Below are 19,538 nucleotides of genomic sequence, written 5' to 3'. Positions count from 1 at the left end.
GCCTGAAGAAACTAAGACATAAGATGAATGGTCACAGGTGCTGGAAGTAGGAACCTGGAGCACCTGGAGCACTAGGAGGGTACTGTGTGCTCCCACACAGAGCTCATGCTTTTGTGTTTATGTGGGAGCGTGCAGATCAGCTTCTGTTTCCCAGGCTAGGCTGTGAACTCCAGGAGAACAGGAACTATGCTGAGTTTCACAGTCCCCAGTGCCCCAGCACCCAGCAAAGTGCTTGGCACATAGCACATGCTAAGTTAATGTTTTGTGGATGAATGTTGTTGATTGAGAGGAGGAGACTAAAGAATTTCTGTGGAGTGTAGGTGCGGAGGAGGTGCATGGCAGATCACCCAGGCAAACTCGGCCTTAGGCCCTCAGGTATATCCAGGCTTTTGTGGCACTCACAGATGGGGCCCACTCTGAGCCCAGGGCAATAGCACAGTCCAGATGTGGCACCCTTTGGAGGGTAGGTTCTTGATCTCCTCTCCCAGGTCCCATCCCCATCCTAGGCGCAGGTTGTATCAGTTGATGCTTTTCATGGCTTTGCTGGGGATCGGAGGGAGTATTTGAGTCTGGAGTATGAAGTCTTTGCACCTCCACGTAGAATTCGGGTAGGGCTTATAGGAAGGTTAAATTTAGGTGTTGCCTGGACTGGATTGAGGAATACCTAAAGAGCTGATAAGGTATGCCTGCTGGGCGTGTCTGTGAGGAGGTTTCTGGAGGAGATGGGCATGTGAGTCTATAGATGGAATGGGGAAGAATTGCCCTCAATGTGGGTGGACAACAATCAGTTGGTTGGGGCCCAGACAGAACAAAAAAGGCAGAGAAATAGCAATCCCCCCGCTACCTTGGAGCTGGGAAACTCTTCTCCTTCTGCCCTTGGACATCAGAACACCAGGGTCTCCAACCTTTAGATTCCAAGACTTACACCAGATGCAGCCCCTTGATCTCGGACTTCCCAGCCTCTTGAACTGTGAGCCAAATAAACTTCTATTGTTCATAAATTACCCAGTCTCAGGTATTCTGTTAGAGCAGCACAAAATGTACTAAGACAGCTCATAATGTCTGGCACAGGAAGCATTTATCCATATCAAGGTGGCAGTCAGAGTCCTTGGGAGGTCAGGGCTGGAGCAACCAAGGAAATCAGTTTATCAAAAAAATATGGCTGCTGACATTAATCCGTGCCGGTTCTTCTCAAAATGTCAAATCAGAATCTCTCCTTCCCTCTGGGTGGAAACGGAGTACAATTTTCCTCAGGAGATGCATAGGGTATTGTAATTTGGGAGGATGCAACAAATTTTTTATAATTGTATAATTTGTATATAATTTCTTGTAATAAAGTGTGATGATTATAGTTCTGTTCCCATAAAAGGCTCCCTAATCTTCTAATTATGAGAGGATGTTTTTTTGAGCTCCAGAATGGTCCGTCTTTAAAAGTTTTCTTATTTTTAAAATGTTTGTGAGAGAGTCGGTGTAAAGTTTGGATTCTACTAGCCATATGCTTTTCGGTGGGGCTGGATCAGCAAAGCAGAGGCAAGGCCCTGTCAAGCCCCTGTCCACCCAGAAGGGTGAGCCATGAGTGAGCGAACTTCCTCACAAATGGAAATCCCTTCACATCTGCCAGAAACAAAGCATGTGGCTGTGTTTAGTTCATACTCATTCAAAAAGCATTTATTGAGCACCCACTGTCTGCCAGGCATTGTTGTAGTTCTGCCAACATGGAGCACCCACATAAGGGTGAGAGAGATGTGGCTCAAATATTCTCATTAAGAAGCATAACATCACAGCTGTAACGTGAGCACTGGTGCAAGGTACACAGTGCAGCAGAGGCAGATGGCAGTGGCCTGATGTAATGCGAGAGGTCAGAGCAGGCCCCCTGAGTGATATTTGAGTGATATTTGAGTTGGGCTGTGAAGGTTGAGTAGGAAGTCATTGGATAATAAGCGAGGTGGGGAGGTTGGAACCCCAAGTCAAGGGAGCAGCAGGAAGTGAGAGGGAGTCTGACCTGTTCTCTGCTTCCTCTTGGAAGACACCACTTCTTCCTCTCACATCTCCTGTGGCCAGACAGGTAAGGATCTCATCTCAGAGCATATGGAATTTGTACCTTTGCTGGAGAGGTCAGAGCCCCCACAGCCCAGCCTCTTTCACCAACATTCTATTCAAGGGGTTCTCTGTCCCAATTTCTGTGCTTTGCAAGCTGTGGCTCCAGGAACTGAATCCAGCTCTTCTGGTACAAGCCCAGGCCACCGCCCTTTCTTACTGTGTCTTACCTAGTTAACAACAGCCACTATGCCATGCTTCACAGCCAGACGGATCTTCATGAGGGAGAGATCTGATTACATCACACCCCTGCTCAAACCCCCAGTGGTTCCCCACAACCAAAGGATGAAACCCACGCTAAGGCTCCAACCTCCTCCAAGATCCTCGTGGCCTCTGTTCTGTCCACTCCAGGCACTTGGCTCATCTTGGGGGTGTGAATGTGCCCTACTCATCATGCTGTCCTCAGAGTCTTTGCATGTACCATTTACTCTCCTCATAACACTTCCTGCCAACAGGACTCTGCCCTCTTATCTATCTGGCAGACTCCTACCCTTCCTTCTGTTGTCAGTTTAAAAACACCTCTTCAGGGCAGCTTCCCATCACTCCTGCTGCACCCCTCTTTCCAGCTCCTTGCTCTAATTTTCCTTTACATTTTACTATAGATGCTTGCTCAGTATTTGTTTTACCCATCTAGACTATAAATTCTATGAGACCAAGCACACATCTGTTTTATTTATAGTGTAGTGTGCTATTAATGTGTACATAATAGGTGGCACATGGTAGGTGTTCCGTAAACCAGTGAGTGGTGAAGATACAGCTCAAGGTGGCTCTGTCCCTCCCCCTGCCATCACTGGGATGTTCTCAGCTACTTAAGAGTGTTTGTCTTCACATGGACCCTTATCCCTGTGCAGGCTGTGGCTTCCTGTTGACACTATTTACAGAGCATCTCTTGTGCACCATTTCTCTGCTTGTTGAGTGAGTCAGTGTGGAGGCCAGGTAACCCTCCCTCCATTCACCCCAGCCTCCAGCATTCAGTCTTGCAGGGATGGATAAGAGCGGGATTCAGTGTGAGACTTGGACCAAAGGAGAGTTCAGCGGTGACTTGGCCTTGAACCCTTCTTGGGACAGAAGCAAGGAATTCAGAAATAAGTAGAGACATGATGTGGGGGGTCCATGCCTTCAGGTTAATGATCCCTCAGCCCTGGGCAGCTCAGAATTGAGATGTGGGTCAGAGCCACCTCTGTAATCACAATGGACTGGCTGGCAGAACATTGCCAGCTGGGTGGGGCATCCATCTGGTGGGAGCCTGGCCCCAGGGTTGCCAAGAATACAGACCCTGGAGAGAAGACACTAGAGAAACATTGTTTCTGGAGGCTACAAGAGAGTATATGGCTGGCAATTATGTATTTCTGATCCATTAAGGAATACTTTGGCATAGGAAACACAGATTAGGGATGAAATTGTAATATAATCAAATTGTATTTTTATAGGAAAGTACTGCATTTTTCTCTAAATAAAATTCAGTAACAAAATTTTATTTGTTTTCTCCCCATTTCTCTCAATGCCTTTCCAAATTGATTTTTCAGAGACGTCGTGAGAAACCAATGTGGTTAAGGGGAAGAAAGGTTTAATTCAGTATCCTCGGATCCAAAGTATGGCACGATTATGATTGGGAGCTCAGAGCTTCCCTGATTCCCGAAGCTCTCCCAGCTAGTTAGCTCATCTTTTATGGAGCTCTCTGGGAGACAGCATAAATCCTGAGATGCCCCTGCTGGGGTGGAGGAAACGTGACAGCAAAGGAGGGCTTGTTCTTTCTGAGTCATCCCATGTTAACGGAGCAGCAGGCAGGTGGGCAGAGGAAAATTATTAGAAGAAGCAAATAAGAAGTTTTGAATTTGGAGATGCCTGGACAGAGGATGTGCAAGTCACTGTCTCTACAGGCGAAGGTTTACAAAAAAGATTTTAAGTCGTGTATGCATAGCCACAAAACATTCACATCAAAAGTCAGAAATTCAGTTCATCCCCCCGAGTGTTTGCCCTGCATCTTTATATTTAGAAACATCTGGAGCATCAGTGGAATTTATCATTCACCCAGATGCTTGATAGTCCCTGCATGGGGTCCTATATGCATGCAGGCAGGAATTGAAAATGATTTATTCTTTCTCTAAGAACTGTAATCAACTGCTAGGTTTTCAGTAACTATAATCCACCATTAGGAATGTATTGATCTCTAACGCCAAGTGTATTTGAGGTACAGCAGATATGTGTCATGATCCTTCATTTAGGGAAAGTGGCATTTTGCTTGCAAGGCAAAGTCAGCAAGCATGGCATAATTCCACCTTGGTTCTCTTTCTTGTCCTGACTATGGAGTCCTTTCTGGATATGAGATAGGATCCAGAGAAGGCTGGGCAGGCAGACAGCCTTTTTGGAGGAGGGGACTAGATCTATGTCTGATCTTACGAATGGAATAATGGGAGGAGGGGGTCATTTTGGTGACAGAGAGGAGATAGGCATGTTCCCAGCAGGGCACAGATATGGAGATGAGGATGAGTTGATTTGTGGAAGGGAAGTTCTGGTGGGGTGGTCGGGGGAAGTTTTTGTTTGTTTGTTTGTTCGTTTTGAAATGGAGTTTCACTCTTGTTGCCCAGGCTGGAGTGCAATGGCGCGATCTCGGCTCACTGCAACCTCTGTCTCCAGGGTTCAAGAAATTCTCCTGCCTCAGCCTCCGAGTGGCTGGGATTACAGGCACCCGCTATTGCACCTGGCTAATTTGTGTATTTTCAGTAGAGACGGAGTTCACCATGTTGGTCAGGCTGGTCTCAAACACCTGACCTCAGGTGATCCACCCGCCTATCCTCCCAAAGTGCTGGGATTACAGGTGTGAGCCATCGCGCCCAGCCTGTTTGGGGAAGTTTTGTTGGGGCACTTAGAGTGCTGAGACCACTAGCCTGATTGTGGTTGTGGGTTGAATTTTGGGGTATAAGAAACAATAAGCTTGAAAAAGTAGGGCAGGGTCAGAAGGTCAGGAACCTGGATCCCCAAAGGAAAGAGTTTTCTCTTTATTCAGGGTACTGTAGTTCCTTGAGTGGCTCAGAGATTTGCAGGAGATCCTCCCATCCCTGTGCCCCACACAGCATACACAACTATCTGTAGACCAAATAAATAATCTTTCTCACACATATACCCACTACTGTATCTGAATACATTGAGGCTATTGTGGGAAAAAATGCAAATGTGTTTAAAAGGTTTACTGAATTTGAAGTAGCTGGTTGGCACTGTGGATTGCCTCAAGCAATGTTTTCTAAACTTATATAATTGCTCTCGAGTTTGGAGTTCAGTTGTGCTGTTGACGAGGACCTCCTGCCTCAGAAGTAGGGCACCATGCCCCAGGTGGGGTTAGCATGGGAGTTATCTGGACAAGGGAAGGGAGTGGTCCAATTTGAGCCCTGAGGAGATTGTTCTGGAATTAAGGCAAGGTCAGATTGAAGGGGTGGGAGGGAAGGAACTGGCTGGCCAACAGGGCCACTGTGGAGAGACTGGGTCGAGGGGTTAGAAAGGTAAGATGTGGAGCAGGGGAAAACACTGAGGACCATGGGGAGGGCAGATGGCGAGTGGCTGGCTGCAGGGCCCTGCTCAGGGACCCAAGCAATGGCACCAGACTGTTAGCAATGCTCTGCCTGTGGCAGGGGCTCCTGTCACCCTGAGTGAGTGGCTGCCACCCACACCCAGGAGCTAAAGGACCAAGCTGTGTGAGGAGGCTACAGGGCTTTGTGTCTCTAGGCTCTGAAATTTAGTTCCCCTGGTGTGGGGCTCTAGCGGATGACATCCCTGGCCCCATGGTAGGGACAAAACAGAAAGTCCGGGACAGTCAGCAGCTAAGCACAAGTTTCCACCTTGCAGGTCATCAGAACTGTGGGCCCTGTCATATTTCCCATCAAAGTCACATATTTACTGAGGAAGTCAGAATCACTGACTTTAGAAAAAAATGAGTCCTGAGTGAGACCTGTTTATCCCCCTTGGAGGCTAAATTCAGTTGTCTTCTGTGTGAGCTCTGTCTACAGAATCTCTGTTCTGTCCTCAGAATGATTGGGTTGAGAACAGCGGAGGACAAGGACTGTTTTGAGGCTGAGTCATAAAGCATTTTCAAGTCAATGACAAAGCACCAAAACTTTTTATGCCAGAGAGAACTGTTTGTCTCCTAACATCTATTTTCTTCTCATTCTCTAGAACCACCATTTGTTGTTGTTGCTTGTTTTGTTTTTTGGTTTGTTTGTTTGTTTTGAGATGGTGTCTCGCTCTGTTGCCCAGGCTAGAGTGCAATGGCGTGATCTCAGCTCACTGCAACCTCCACTTCCTGGGTTTAAGCGATTCTCCTGCCTCAGCCTCCTGAGTAGCTGGGACTACAGGCATATTCCACCACACCCGGCTAATTTTTTTTGTATTTTTTAGTAGAGACGGGATTTCACCTTATTGGCCAGGCTAGTCTCGAACTCCTAACCTCAAGTGATCCACCTGCCTCGGCCTCCCAAAGTGCTGGGATTACAGGCGTGAGCCACTGTGCCCAGTCTAGAACCTCCAGTTTTTAGTTGGCTACTTTTCCCAGCCTTCCTGACAGCCAGGTTTAGCCAGTTAACTGAGTTCCAGCCAAGCTGAGCACAGTGATGTGGGCTATTTCCAGGTGGTTCCTTTAAAGGGTCGTCCACCTTCTATTTCCCCCTTTTTCCTTCCCGTTTTGTCAGGAATGCAAACATAGTGGGGGTGACCCATCTGGGACCTGTGGAGGAGGCAGCTTCCCTGGGGATGGGTGCAGCAGGCCGACTGAAGGAGTCTAGGCTCCTGACACTGCGTGTAATAGCCACGGCACCAGCCTGCACTGATGGTGCCCAAGTTGTGGTGCAAGAGAGAAATAGACGTCTCTCTGACTTAGGCTACTACTATTTTGGATCTCTATTCATAGCAGCTACATCTAGATCATCAATTATAATTCTTAATTTGAAAGTTGAATGTATGCATTTGGAGAATGAGGAATGTGCCTAAACAAACCACCTTCTAGTTTTGGCAATGCAAAACATGTTTGAATCCGGGGGCATTCCTCAGTAAGAAGGAAGAATGGAAGGCTTTCCAAAGACTTCCAGTGTGCAGTGAGTTTTAACTCACGCCCTGTCAATACCCCCCTGGGTATTCCTCAGATCTGTCTCCTCCCCTGTGTGTTGGAATATCACTGTTCTGGCTGAGGAGCTTACCACCTCTTGCGGTATTGGAAGGTAAACTCCAAGAGGGCTGCGGCTTTGTTTTGCTTACCACTTAGCCTCACACTACAGCGTGCTTGGCAGATAAGAGGTGCTGGTTGAATTCAAAGACATAAAGCTCCAACCTGGCCTCCTGCTGCTAGGCTCACCTTCTCCTCCCCAGTCCAGTCCACACAATCACTTTTCTTAGTATTTCTATCATGCAGATCCTACCATACAACCCATGCCCCCCTATTTAGCCTCTCAGTGGCTCCCTGCTGACCGCAGGATCGAGTCCACACTCCTTGAGTTGTGACGTGTGGGGTCCTCAGTCCCAGTTCCCCCAACACTTGCCCTGGGCCACAGGCTCGGCTCACTGTGCAACCTGTGGCTCCCAGGCATGCCACTGTTTCCTCCTCCGGTGCCCGTGTATGTTTTGTTGTGTGCACACTTGCAGTGCTCTTCCTGCCTCCTTCACCTGGGGAACATCTCATCCTCCAAGACTCAGCCTTTGCTTCTTCCCACCCACCATTGTCCAGACGGACCAGGCTTCTTCCATGCCTGACTGCTCCCAAGGCAATCTTACTTCCATTGCAAAATGTGTTTCTGCAGGGGTCTGTGCTCCAGAGTCTTCCCCTCTGGCAGCTTGGGTTGCCTACACCTGAATTCCTGATGTGCAGATCAGAGTAAACATCAGTGAAAGGAACAAATGAGTCAAGCGACCCTGGTTTCATTCTATCCTTATAACTCTGAATAAGTCATTTCCCTTATCCCCTGGGCTTAAGTCCCTTTGTATGTGAAATGGGGATGATAATACCTCTGCTGCCCATCCCACCTGGCCTCTAGGTATCGAGAGAACATGTATGGATAAGGGTAGGCTTCTGCACAGACATGGACATACACAACAGTTATCCACACGGTGTTATTGGGTGTGGCTTCTGAGTCACATCCAATAAACACAATTAATTCTGATACTGAACAAAATGAACTATCCAAAGGATGGGCCTGATTGATTTGTGTAAACTCTTATAAAGCACTGACCATGTGCCAGACACTATGTAAGCATTTTATAATATTACCTTATAACACTACCTCGTGTAATCCTATTGGCCACTCTCTGAGGTGGGTATTTCTCTCGTCCCCATTTTACAGGTGGAAGAACTGAGGAGAGTTTGATGACACTACTTAAGGCGCAGAGCTAGTGAGTAGAGGAACAGGGTCTGAAAGCAGGCAGTCTAACTCCAGGGTCTGGGCTGTTCACTTCTACATGGATTATTTTCCCAAGGCCAGCAAGGGCCACAGGGATGACAGCTTTGTCACAGAAGACATGTAGGACGCTCATAATTGTAATTTTTATTTGACATTAGGGGAGAAAACAAAAATCCCAGAACAGTCCCCTGTGCTGTCCTGTGTGCTCCTTGTAGATGCAGGGCTGGGCAGTTTCACAGTAATGAATGCAGACCTCTTAATCAGGTGATCTGACAACCGCGCCACTTGCCAGGGAAATTATGCCCCTCTAGAAGAGATTGTGTGGAGAATAAGAAAAATAAATGAGTCGGGAGTATGTCAGAGCTGATAAGCCTCAGGGAACACAGCTGGGACTCAGTGAGGGCGGGTGATTTTAAGGCAGTTGCCAGTGGAACCATTGGGACTGATTTCAGGACTGAAATCCCTGGGATGGGGCCTCTGTCCCCAGGGAATTGGGGCCTGCCTGCCTCCTGCCAGCACTGGCCATGAGCCCACACCCTGTGGCTCATGCCTGGCTAGTTGTCCCAAACTTCCATTACTATCACGTTGTGGGTGCCCAAGAGGGCTCGAGAATCCCACTGTGAGGGGTGAGGCAGTTTCTCCTGGGTGGCGCCTGCGGAGGTGCTAAAAGCAGCAGGAGTGTTCTGCCAGCCACAGGGGTAAGCATCCCTTACATGAATGCAGCACTTCACTGTCTCCAAGCACATGCGTGTCTCTTGTTTCATCTGCTACATTCTGCTCGTCTGGGTGTTTTCCTCTCTGTAGACACAGCATGTGCTAGGCTCTTGCTGGTCACTGCTATATGGATAGAGATTTTCTCTTTGGACCATTTTAGCTTCCCTTTCCCAACATAGCCAGCCAAGGACCGTGCCTCAATGTCAGCTGTCATGTTTCTTCTGAGGAGCCATATTCAAATCAAAGCACACAAACCTTGAACTGAATGGGGAAGGGTTTGTCATCTCAAAGCCAGATTTCCAACAAAAGAAATCCAATGACCATCTAAAAGAGTGGATGGGCCCCATCCCAGGAGAGATGCTGACCCCCCAGGCGCAGGCTCCTGAAAGTCCTTTGCACCAGAGGAGATGCTGCCCATGCCCTTTGAAAATTAGAATGGTAAGTTTCTGTTGCCACTGATTGGCTGACCCTGCCAAGGCTGGACAGGCCCTGTTCACTTAGTCTAGAGTTCAACGCTACCAACCATTTGCTAGAGAAGAATGTATAGGCTCTTTGGAGCAGATCCTCTGGGTGTAGACTAAAGTGAAGCGTGTCTGCCATTTAAATCTCGTCACAAATACATCTCAATCCCTGGAGCTTCTCTTTGGAAAGAAGCAGGATGCCTAATAAAACAATGAATAATAATTTGGGGATGTTCATTATTTACAGCTGCCCCAGGTCATCCGTAAATTATGCAGCCCTCAATTACACTTGATTTCTTCCTTACATGGAGCCATCTCTCCAGACTGCCATCACCGTGGGTGATATCCATGCACCAGTTAATTGTACCATGAGGACAATTTCCCATTTCTTGAAATGCTTCAAGTCCCCTAGTTGAATGCTTATGTTCCACAAACTCTACATCTCAATGATGAGTCCCTGGATATTCAAAGGCAGAAAGACCAGGGATTAGGTTTGACAGAGAATCTGTATGTAACTCTGTCTGCCAAGCATCAAAGAAAGGCCTCAATGGGTACTTCAGGGAGAAAACTGCAAAGTCTTAGTTGCAGAAGTGGCCTGGGATAAGGGAGAAGGTTAGTGCCAGTATCTGCCTCTCTGCGCTTGGGAGGTTAAGGAGAGAGAGAAGCAACAAGTGCTGGGAGGGAGTCCAGGCTGAATCACTTGCCCAGAGGCATGCAACCAATAAATGGACCTTGAGCCTCACGGGTGCTCTGCCCTCTGCGCCCTCCCTCCCCAGCCATTGACCTGGGAGGGTTGGGGAGGACAGAGGAAGGTGAGGGTGCAGGGCAGAAGCTGCCCAGACAAGGTGAGCATCCCCCTGTTACCTTTTGCTTACCTGTCACTTTCAGCCCTGAGCTTGACATGTAACTGAAAACAAGACCTTTCCGAACGCAGAGCTTAATGATCCCTTTAATGCCCGAGCAGTAGCATCACTTCTCTCTCTCGCCTGTTCCCTGTCAGCCATGGGGCATTAAGCCGGTGATAAAAATGCCTTTTTGGTATGGTCCACAAACTCACCAAGAGGCTCCCAATAGCAGTATAGCCATCCAGCATGAAATCAAGAGGCAATCACTGCGGATAAGGCAAGATGAGCTACACGCAGCAGCAATTAGCAGAGCCCACGTCCAGGGTCCCGTCCTTCACCATCTCCTTGTGCCCGCACCCGCCTTCTCCCCAGCAGGGAGGGCTCCTGCGGCGCCATCCAGCAGCCCAAGTCCAGTTCTGAAGCAGGTGCCTTTTGCCTTTCCGCGTTTGTGATGATGGGAGAAGCTTTACCACATCTTTAATCCTACTGAACACAGCATTCCTGACCCATGTGGCCTCTGGGAATCAACGTCCTTGGTTATGTTTTCAATCTAGAAAATATAAAACTGAGAAGAGAGGGGAAAAAAGGAAATAAATGGCCAGTTATGAATATGCATTAACATGATGCTGCGTTTGGAGCTGGAAACAGGAGCCATTTATTTTAAGCAAATCGGATCTTGATGCATGGCCTGTGAACGTGCCGACTTCTCTATCACGCAAACACGCTGGGCAGGTTTGATTTATGTGGTGTGGCTCTGAGGGTTTTTTTCTCAATTAAAAACGAATGGAGAAAAATCATTAATTTAACTACTGTATATTAAATTTGCATTAAAACATCCGTTTGTCTATATATGTGAGTTATTGAAAATGTGAACTCATGAATTCTAATTTTTGAGATCGCATGCCAAACATTGAAGATAAATTTTATTTATTTCTGCAATTAATTCTATGAGGACAAATAGCTCTAATTTAGGGCATGGCAGATATAACTGTCCACTGGTGCCCTCCCTGCATACCAAACATAATATTCATCTTTTCTCGTTAGGGTTTTCCTCTGCCTGTAGCTGGTCTCAAAATATGCAAACCTTGCCGATCTGCACCTTGTGCTTCAACACCCCTTGGCAGACACACCCAGAAAATACTCGGGAAAATATGGACCATGTAAAATCTCTTTTTCTGCTTCTCTGTGATGTGCAAAGGCTTCGACCACATCCCAAAGGCTAAATAAATATTTCTTCCAAAGATATCTTGACATTAGTCACTTGGGTTTCCCAAAAAGATGGCTCAGTGGTCTCCAAAGCAAATTTTGGAGGGTAACTGTACACAAGCCTTACTCTGCTACAATGGAGAACTTGGTGGTTTTCTCTGGCCCCAACACAGGCCTCAGCATCGACACATGGATCCCAAGGAAGGGAGGCTATGACGCAGCCTCTCAACCTGAGCGCCAGGACTGCTGGTTAAACGTAGGACTTTGTACCCCACATCCTCTTTCCGCAGGAGGCCACCCCACCCACCAGCCCTCCTTTCCTTTCAGCTGGGTCAAATGTGTGAGCATTTCAGGCTGCTCTGTGGTCATAGCCATTCAGGGCTCCCAGTCACATGACTGCAGTGACAAATGGTACACAAATTGGGTTGTTCTCAGAAGCTCTGTCTCTAGGGCAGCCCCTTGCTGTGTGTCATCATCCAGGTGCCTGGAAAGGGGCAGCATCATTTCCTTAAAGACTTTCCTGTGGTAGATGGCTGCGCATATTGCCAGCATTGGTGTTTAGCAAGTAAGTCCTTTCCATGCCCACTGGGTTACACATGGGGGCTTTATGCTGTTCTAGGCATTAATTCAAGGCAGTCCTTGCCTTCGAGGAGCAAAACAGGAGAAAATGGAAATGTAGTGAGATGGGTGCTGTGATCTGGGACAGACTAGGGGGATTGGGAGCAAGAGTAGGGAAGTGCTTCTGCTGTTACCTGGGAGGCTGAACTCACACTTCTGCCCCTGGCAAGTTTTCACTGCTTCAGAGAGCCCCTTAGTTCCGATCTGGGGTGGCTTTCAGCAGTCTCTTCTATACAAGAGGGACCCAAGGACGAGTCTGGGCTGCTGGGTCCTTCAGAGACCAGGCCCACCCTGCTTGGGTGACGGGTCATTTCTGCTTTCCCATCACACGGAGCTTCCAGCAGCTGGAATGTCCCCAGCCTTGCTCCTCTCATGGGGGGCCCAATTCTTCCTGATTAGCAGCATTTCTAACATCACATTTTGTAATAATCAGCCCCAGAAACATGCGAGTCAAGTATATCACATTATCAATGACAACAGTCAAGTTTTTTTTTTTCCTTTTTCCTCAGTAACAGGATGATCAGACATTCTCCCCTTTGATTTTTCAATGAGTAAATCAGTCTTACATGTTGGCTTTAGAATATATTAAGGTATCTAGGACTGGATCACAGACTCCACGGAGGTCGCAGCCAAGTCTGTCTGGTGGCTCCAGATGGGAAACATCTGACTCAGTCCTGTTGCAGTGAAGAAGGGCTGTCGCAGTCCCCTCGGATCCCTCTGAGGTGGGAGCGCATATGCCGGTGTGGTGGAGGTCGGCCCTGCTTCACTCACCGCTTCTGGCCCAGGCCTCACATCATTTAGGGGCAGCTCAGGGAAAGAAGGGGGTGAACGACCACTTGCCAAGGCCTGCCTGGGGTCTGCCCTCCCTGGACAGCTGAGGATATGGAAATGTAGCAGGAGGCCAAGCCTGGGGCTTTTGCCTGCCCACGTGCCTGCCTGTCCCCCTCCAGGAGATTGGTGCTGCACCACTCACTGTACACTCATTAGAACATGGAATTCCCTTGGCAGGTCCTGTGTCATGCACACCTCGGCTGCCCTGGCTGCCTCTGCTCTGTCCGTCCTTCAGACATCCAGGCCTGAGTAGAGAGGCCACTGCACATGGTGGAGAAGGACTCTGGCCCCAGAGCCCTACAGGTCTGCGTCCAGCTCTGACTGTGCCCATGACTAGCTGCATCACCTGAGCAAGGCATTCCCCTCTCTGAGCTCCAGTTTCCTCACCTGTAACAGGAGTGAATGCACGTGAAGTCATTAGCATGGAATCCCCAGTGCTCTAAGTCCTTGCAGGTGGCAGCTGTTATGAGGTCAGTATTCATTCTGCTGTAACCAGATAACTTCTTGGCCTTTGTGTCCACCCCTCCCCTCTGCCAAAAGTGGGGACAGGGCGCCTATAAGGAGGAGCCTTGTCTCATGGGGCTGACAAGGAGTTTTCATTTGGCAGGTGTGTACTGAAGACCCATTGGGAGGCAAGCCCTTCAGCAATAATGAATGTGGGCTGTTTCTTGTCCTCTATGAGATCATTGAGAAGAGGAGATCAGAGGGTGAAATTCAGTAATCCTTTGAGAAGTGGAGGCCTTGTATTATGGAACCCTGGACAGGGAGTGCTTACTTTTGGTCGTGAGGATCCCACAGAAGGAGGGGGTATGAGGGTGGGCTGGAAGCACAGGGCCCACCACTTTGGAAAGGATCCTGTGTTTGGAGCTGGCTCAGGTGCTACATGTCTGGTGGAAATCCTTGGATCATAGGTGTGCCCCCTCCCTTAGCTGCATGTTCTGGAGTGTGGAGGGTGGCATGCTATTTGTGTATTTCCAGAATTCAGCACAGGGCCTCATAGTAGGTCTCATTAGTGTTGAATAAATGAATGAACATACAAGCACATGAATGAAAGTATGAATTAATGAGTGAGTGAGACGGCATGGAAGACCATGCCATGTTGTGGAATGCAATCTGGGCTTTAGTATGTAGACTTTGGGGAGCCAGCAGAGGTTGTTTGAGATGACCAGGTTTTATGATTTACAGAATCAAAATAAAACAAGACACCTGCCCATCGCTCTGACATCCTAGCTCCTCTCACCATCTTGACTTTTCTGAGTTCTAGTACGGTCTCATCCATGGCCACACATGCATCCTACCTGTTTGTAGGTACTATGGGGTGGACTTCTTGTGAGAGTAGTGACAGGAAGCTACCTGGTTGGAGGGAAAGGGAGGTATAGTGCTAGCGGTAGAGATAAGGGGCTATTGCCATGGTCCAGGAAAGTGTGGCCTGATATCTGGGTAGGCCTGGGATAGGATGAGGTCAGTGGGTTAAGGAGCAAGCAGGAGGCCATGTGCAGAGACCTCCTATGGAGAAGGGCAGCTCCCACATGCTCAGGACCTGAGCAGACAGCCCGTTCTGCAAATAGATGACTGCTGTGGCCTGTTTGCAGGCACTGTCATAGTTTACTTTCAGGAATTCCCATGTGAGGCCTACAATTAATCCAACCACTTTCCAGCTCTCTGAGTCCATGCCAAGAAGGTCCCTTCTTGGCTTCCATGAAGTGATGGGCCCACCTTCTGAGCCCTTTCAGGAGTTTAGGTACCCAGGTTCCTAGGAAACGGTCCAAGACCAGCACTGAGTCCTCAGATGCTTGAGGGAGCACGATCCCCACTGTGCAAAAAGGAGTTAGCATGGCAGGCTTGAGACTGCCACCCACAGATAGGCTTCTTTCAAGGCTGTGCTTGGCCAGTGTCTGGGAACTTGGCTGGTCCCTAAATGATAAGGGTGGCTCACTGTGCCTAAACTATACCAAGAGTGTGGTTTATGCTGAGCACCTGCTTTCTTCCTGGGAGTCTGGGATTTGGGTACATGCTAGGCAGAGGGTGCCTGTGTGACCAGCCTGCAATTAAAACCTTGGGCTCTAATGAGCTTCCCTGGGCAGAAATGTTGCATGCATGTTGCTGGGGGAAGAGCGAGTTCTATGTGTCCTCTCCTGTGAGGGAGAGAGCATAGGGAAGCCTGCACACAGATTCCTCCAGGTTCTGTCTGTGTCTTCCCTGCTCATGATCCAGTGGTGCAGCCTTGATATGTTGCTGAGCAGATTTTTATACTTCTTTTGCTGTGAAACAAGATCCCTGATCAACAGCAAGGTGGTATGGAACAACATGATGATGCAGAAGGAATTCTCCGTCCGCATCCTGCCACGCCCATCCTCCCACTTCTCTCAGCCTCCTTTGCTGGCTCCTGCTCTTCTCCCCAGCCTCAAAATACTGACTTCTCCAGGTCTTCATCCTGGGTTCTGTTTTCTCCTAGATCTGCACTCCCTCCCCTAGGTAATCTTATCTAGTCTCAGGGCTTTAAATTCCAGCTAGACGGCAATGATTCTCGTATTTGTAACTCCATCTGACTTCTCTCCCTGAAGTTTGGACTTCTGCTTCTGTATTCAGCAGCTCCACTTGTATGCCTCAGTGGCATCTCAAAATGAGCATGTCCAAAACTGGACTCTTGGTTTCCTCCTACACACACACACACTCAGACACACACATACGCTCAAACACAGACCTGCCCCTCTCCCAGAATTCCCCATCTCGGTTAATGCTACCAACATTGATCCAATGGCTTCTTGGATCTAAAATATTGGGATTACCCTTGTTGATTTGCTTTTATTATACTCCACCTCTAAGCGGTCAGCAAATTCCATCATCTTCACCATCAAAGTAATTCCAGAATCTGCCTAGCTTTCACTGTTCTACTGCCACCCCCCAAGTCCGAGCTGTCATTACCTTTTGCTTGAATTATTTATTACAACAGCCCTCTAACTGGTCTCTCTTTCTGTCTCCCTAGAGTTTGTTCTCAACCACAGCAAGAGCAATGCTCTTAAAATGTTTCTGCCTAGTACTTATCATCACCCAACATCATCTACATGTATTGGTTTATTATCTGTCTCCTTGTATTAAAATGTGGGCTCCACACACAATGTGGTAACTGTAGTTAATACATTATATTCTTGAAAAATGCTAAGAGAGTGGATTTTAAATGTTCTCAGAACAAAAATGATAATTCTGTGAGGTATAATGCATATGTTAATTATTCTAATTTAACCATTCCACAACATACATATATTTCAAAACATCATGTTGCATGTAATAAATATATGCAATTTTGTCAATTAAAAATTATTTTAAAAATGTGAGCTCCATGAGAGTGGGAACCTTATTGGCTTGTTTACTGCATTCTTCTCAGCATCTAGAGTAATTCCTGGCCTTTGTGGTATTTTTGGTAATTATTTGTCCATAAATAAATGAATAAACACAGCATCTTATTTAATCCTTTGCTTGAGGACATGAAGACTCAGAGAGGTTAAGCAACTTGACCAAAGTTCCTGAGTTATTAATGGCAGATTTCAGATTTAAATTATCTACCGAGTCCAAAGTTACGGATCTGAATGCTCTGCTAAACTCTTCACATCATATTTTCTTTCTAGGCTGCTTAAAGCTATTTTCTTAGGATCAGAAATTCAGTCTATTCACTTGCAGGATACATTTTTACTATCCTTCCGTTAGTATGTCCTGTGGATGGAATCGACTTTGCTTCTTAACTTAATGGTCTTTCTGCACAAAGCATTTCTGGTTTCATAGCTGGAGGCAAAGTGCAGTAGAGACCTCAGAAGTCCTTAATGTGCTGTTGCATGGACAATGAGAGTATAAGGCATTCCCAATTCCATATCCACATCCATGCAGGGGCTAATTCATGGATAAAACGGCCTAGATCCCACGGAATCCAGCTAAATGACCTTCAGGGCCCAGGACTCGGGTCCTCTAGATTTGCCTCCCAGGGAAAGAGTCTTAGCAGAAGAATTTTCATTCCAGAGGAAAGTAAATGTTTTATGGATTCAGGTTGACGTGTGTGCGAACGATTCTCTATTTGAGGATTTCAGCTTTTAAACAGAGGCACAATTTGTCAATTTTGGTTTCAGTTTTACAAGCACTGTCTTTTCCAAAGACTAAATTTGTGTGAGCACGAATGTACTAATGAAACATGACATTTTCGTCTATTAAATGCACCTTCTCCGGGGAAGGGTTCTAAAAGAGTTCATAAAATGTCTCATGGCATTTGGGGAAGCACATCGTTATATCTATAGATGTTTGAAAGCAGGATTAAAACCCTCACGGTGGAAAAGTACTCAGAGTAATTTAAACTATTAACATTGAAAGACTCAACACAATACAGAATTAGACAAGAGAAGTAAAGAAATATATATTTTTTTCTTTCCAGTTTCTGATGAAGGGACTGGTTTGCAAATGTAAGAAATTTCCATTATAACAATATTCACAACTTAATTTTCAGGCTGACACAAACTTGACTCAGTTTTATTCTAAGAAGCCCAAAAGAACTATCTATCTTTTAAATATCTGAGCCTGTAGATTTAGTCAAAAGCAAAACCTCATGGTGTTCTTACATCTTCATGTGATAGAAAATTGGCAATGTTAGCACTAATGTTTTTTTGCTTTTAAGCTCCAAATTGGTTATTATCAAACTCTTTCTAAGGCTGAGAAGAAGGCTATTCTAAGAAAAAGAAAAATGCAAGGAGAATAGCTACATTTCAAAGGACTTTTGGAGAACTGAAATTTTGAAAGAAGAAACTAATTAATAAAAAGCCCTATTAAGCAGGATCACTTTAAGAGAATGAACACTTTGAATTTAAAGTGTTCTTAACAAAAGGTATTGTTATGAGTTTTCTCCATCTATCTGAAAGGGATTGAAGAGTAACCAGAAAAATCCCAGAGGTAGTGTTAGTCCATAGGGTTATAAGATAGAAGAAATATGTAAACCTCATTTATTTTTCCACACTAATTTCAGGGTGGGAAACTTCTTTTTAAAAATTCTTAGGATAAGATATTTCTTAGAAAACGAATATAGTGAGCAGAAATTAATCCTCCCACCCCATATTGTGTTTTGCTGTGGTCTGTAACAATGTCTCTTAAATCCTCTACTCCAGCAGAAAGTAAACATTCGAATTCATTCATACATCTGAGGGTCTCCCAGCCCCCTGGGACCTGGCCATGGAGTCTAGGGTGGTGAGGGCCTGTGTCTGGATGGCAGACACCAAGGGCAGGACCCTGGAGTATTCCCATTGGTCCCAGGGCCTGTCAGACTCTCCTAGGCTGACTCTGCATTGCTGCCAGGCCTGGAGACCAAGGCTTCCCCTGGCTAGGCTCAGGAGTGATGGTGACTCCTTCTGCCCCTCTGCAATGCCCTGAGAGGTTCTCTAAGATCTGCCCAGGTGAAATTAGTAGGCTCTTCCCACTGAATCCCCAATTTTTGTGTACTGTGAATCCCAGTCAATTTAGGGCGGTCCCAATGGACATATTTTACAAGCCAGCCAGGAAGAGTTAAATCTCAAGTCCTGGGGCCTGGTTTGGCAGAAAGCCCTCCTGTGGCCCAGTCCAGCAGGTGCTCATGCACTGTCCTGCCTGCTGCCAGGGCCTGCACCACGCTAGGCATTGGCACCAGCACTAACATTGACACAGCGGATTCTCTCATTAGATCCTTGTAAACACTCCTGTGGGCAGTGGTGTTGGGGCCGAGTGGGGAATGGCTTGCCTGAGGGCCACAGGAGCAAGAGGCCCAGCCGTGCAGACCCACAGGCTTCTGGCCACCACATTCAGCCATCGGTAGCAAAGAATGGCTGGTTTAAAAATCTTTGGTGGCCAGGCGCGGTGGCTCACGCCTGTAATCTCAGCACTTTGGGAGGCCGAGGAGGGCGGATTGCGAGGTCAGGAGATTGAGACCATCCTGGCTAACAAGGTGAAACCCCATCTCTACTAAAAATACAAAAAATTAGCCGGGTGAGGTGGTGGGTGCCTGTAGTCCCAGCTACTCGGGAGGCTGAGGCAGGAGAATGGCGTGAACCTGGGAGGCGGAGCTTGCAGTGAGCGAGTTAGTGCCACTGCACTCCAGCCTGGGTGACAGAGCGAGACACCGTCCCAAAAAAAAAAAAAAGAAAAAAATCTTTGGCTTCTGTTGACTCCTTCAGATTGTGATTTGGAGACATTGGCAACAAATCGCTTTTTTAAAATGTCAGTTTAAAAACACACTTCCCACTTTTCCAATTGCTCTGTGTTCCCATTTCCATGCCGAGCTGTTTCTCACATGAGCTCCTTTGTGCTAGCCGTTTATTCTGCCCTCATGCTTTTTCTGTGGCATGGATGGAAAGAGCCTTCCTATCAGGTCTCTACTTAGATGC

Source organism: Papio anubis, chromosome 5 (genome assembly GCF_008728515.1).
Source record: "Papio anubis isolate 15944 chromosome 5, Panubis1.0, whole genome shotgun sequence".
Classification (NCBI taxonomy): Eukaryota; Metazoa; Chordata; class Mammalia; order Primates; family Cercopithecidae; genus Papio; species Papio anubis.
The sequence above is the reverse complement of the archived record's forward strand: the minus strand, read 5'-3'. Positions refer to the sequence as shown.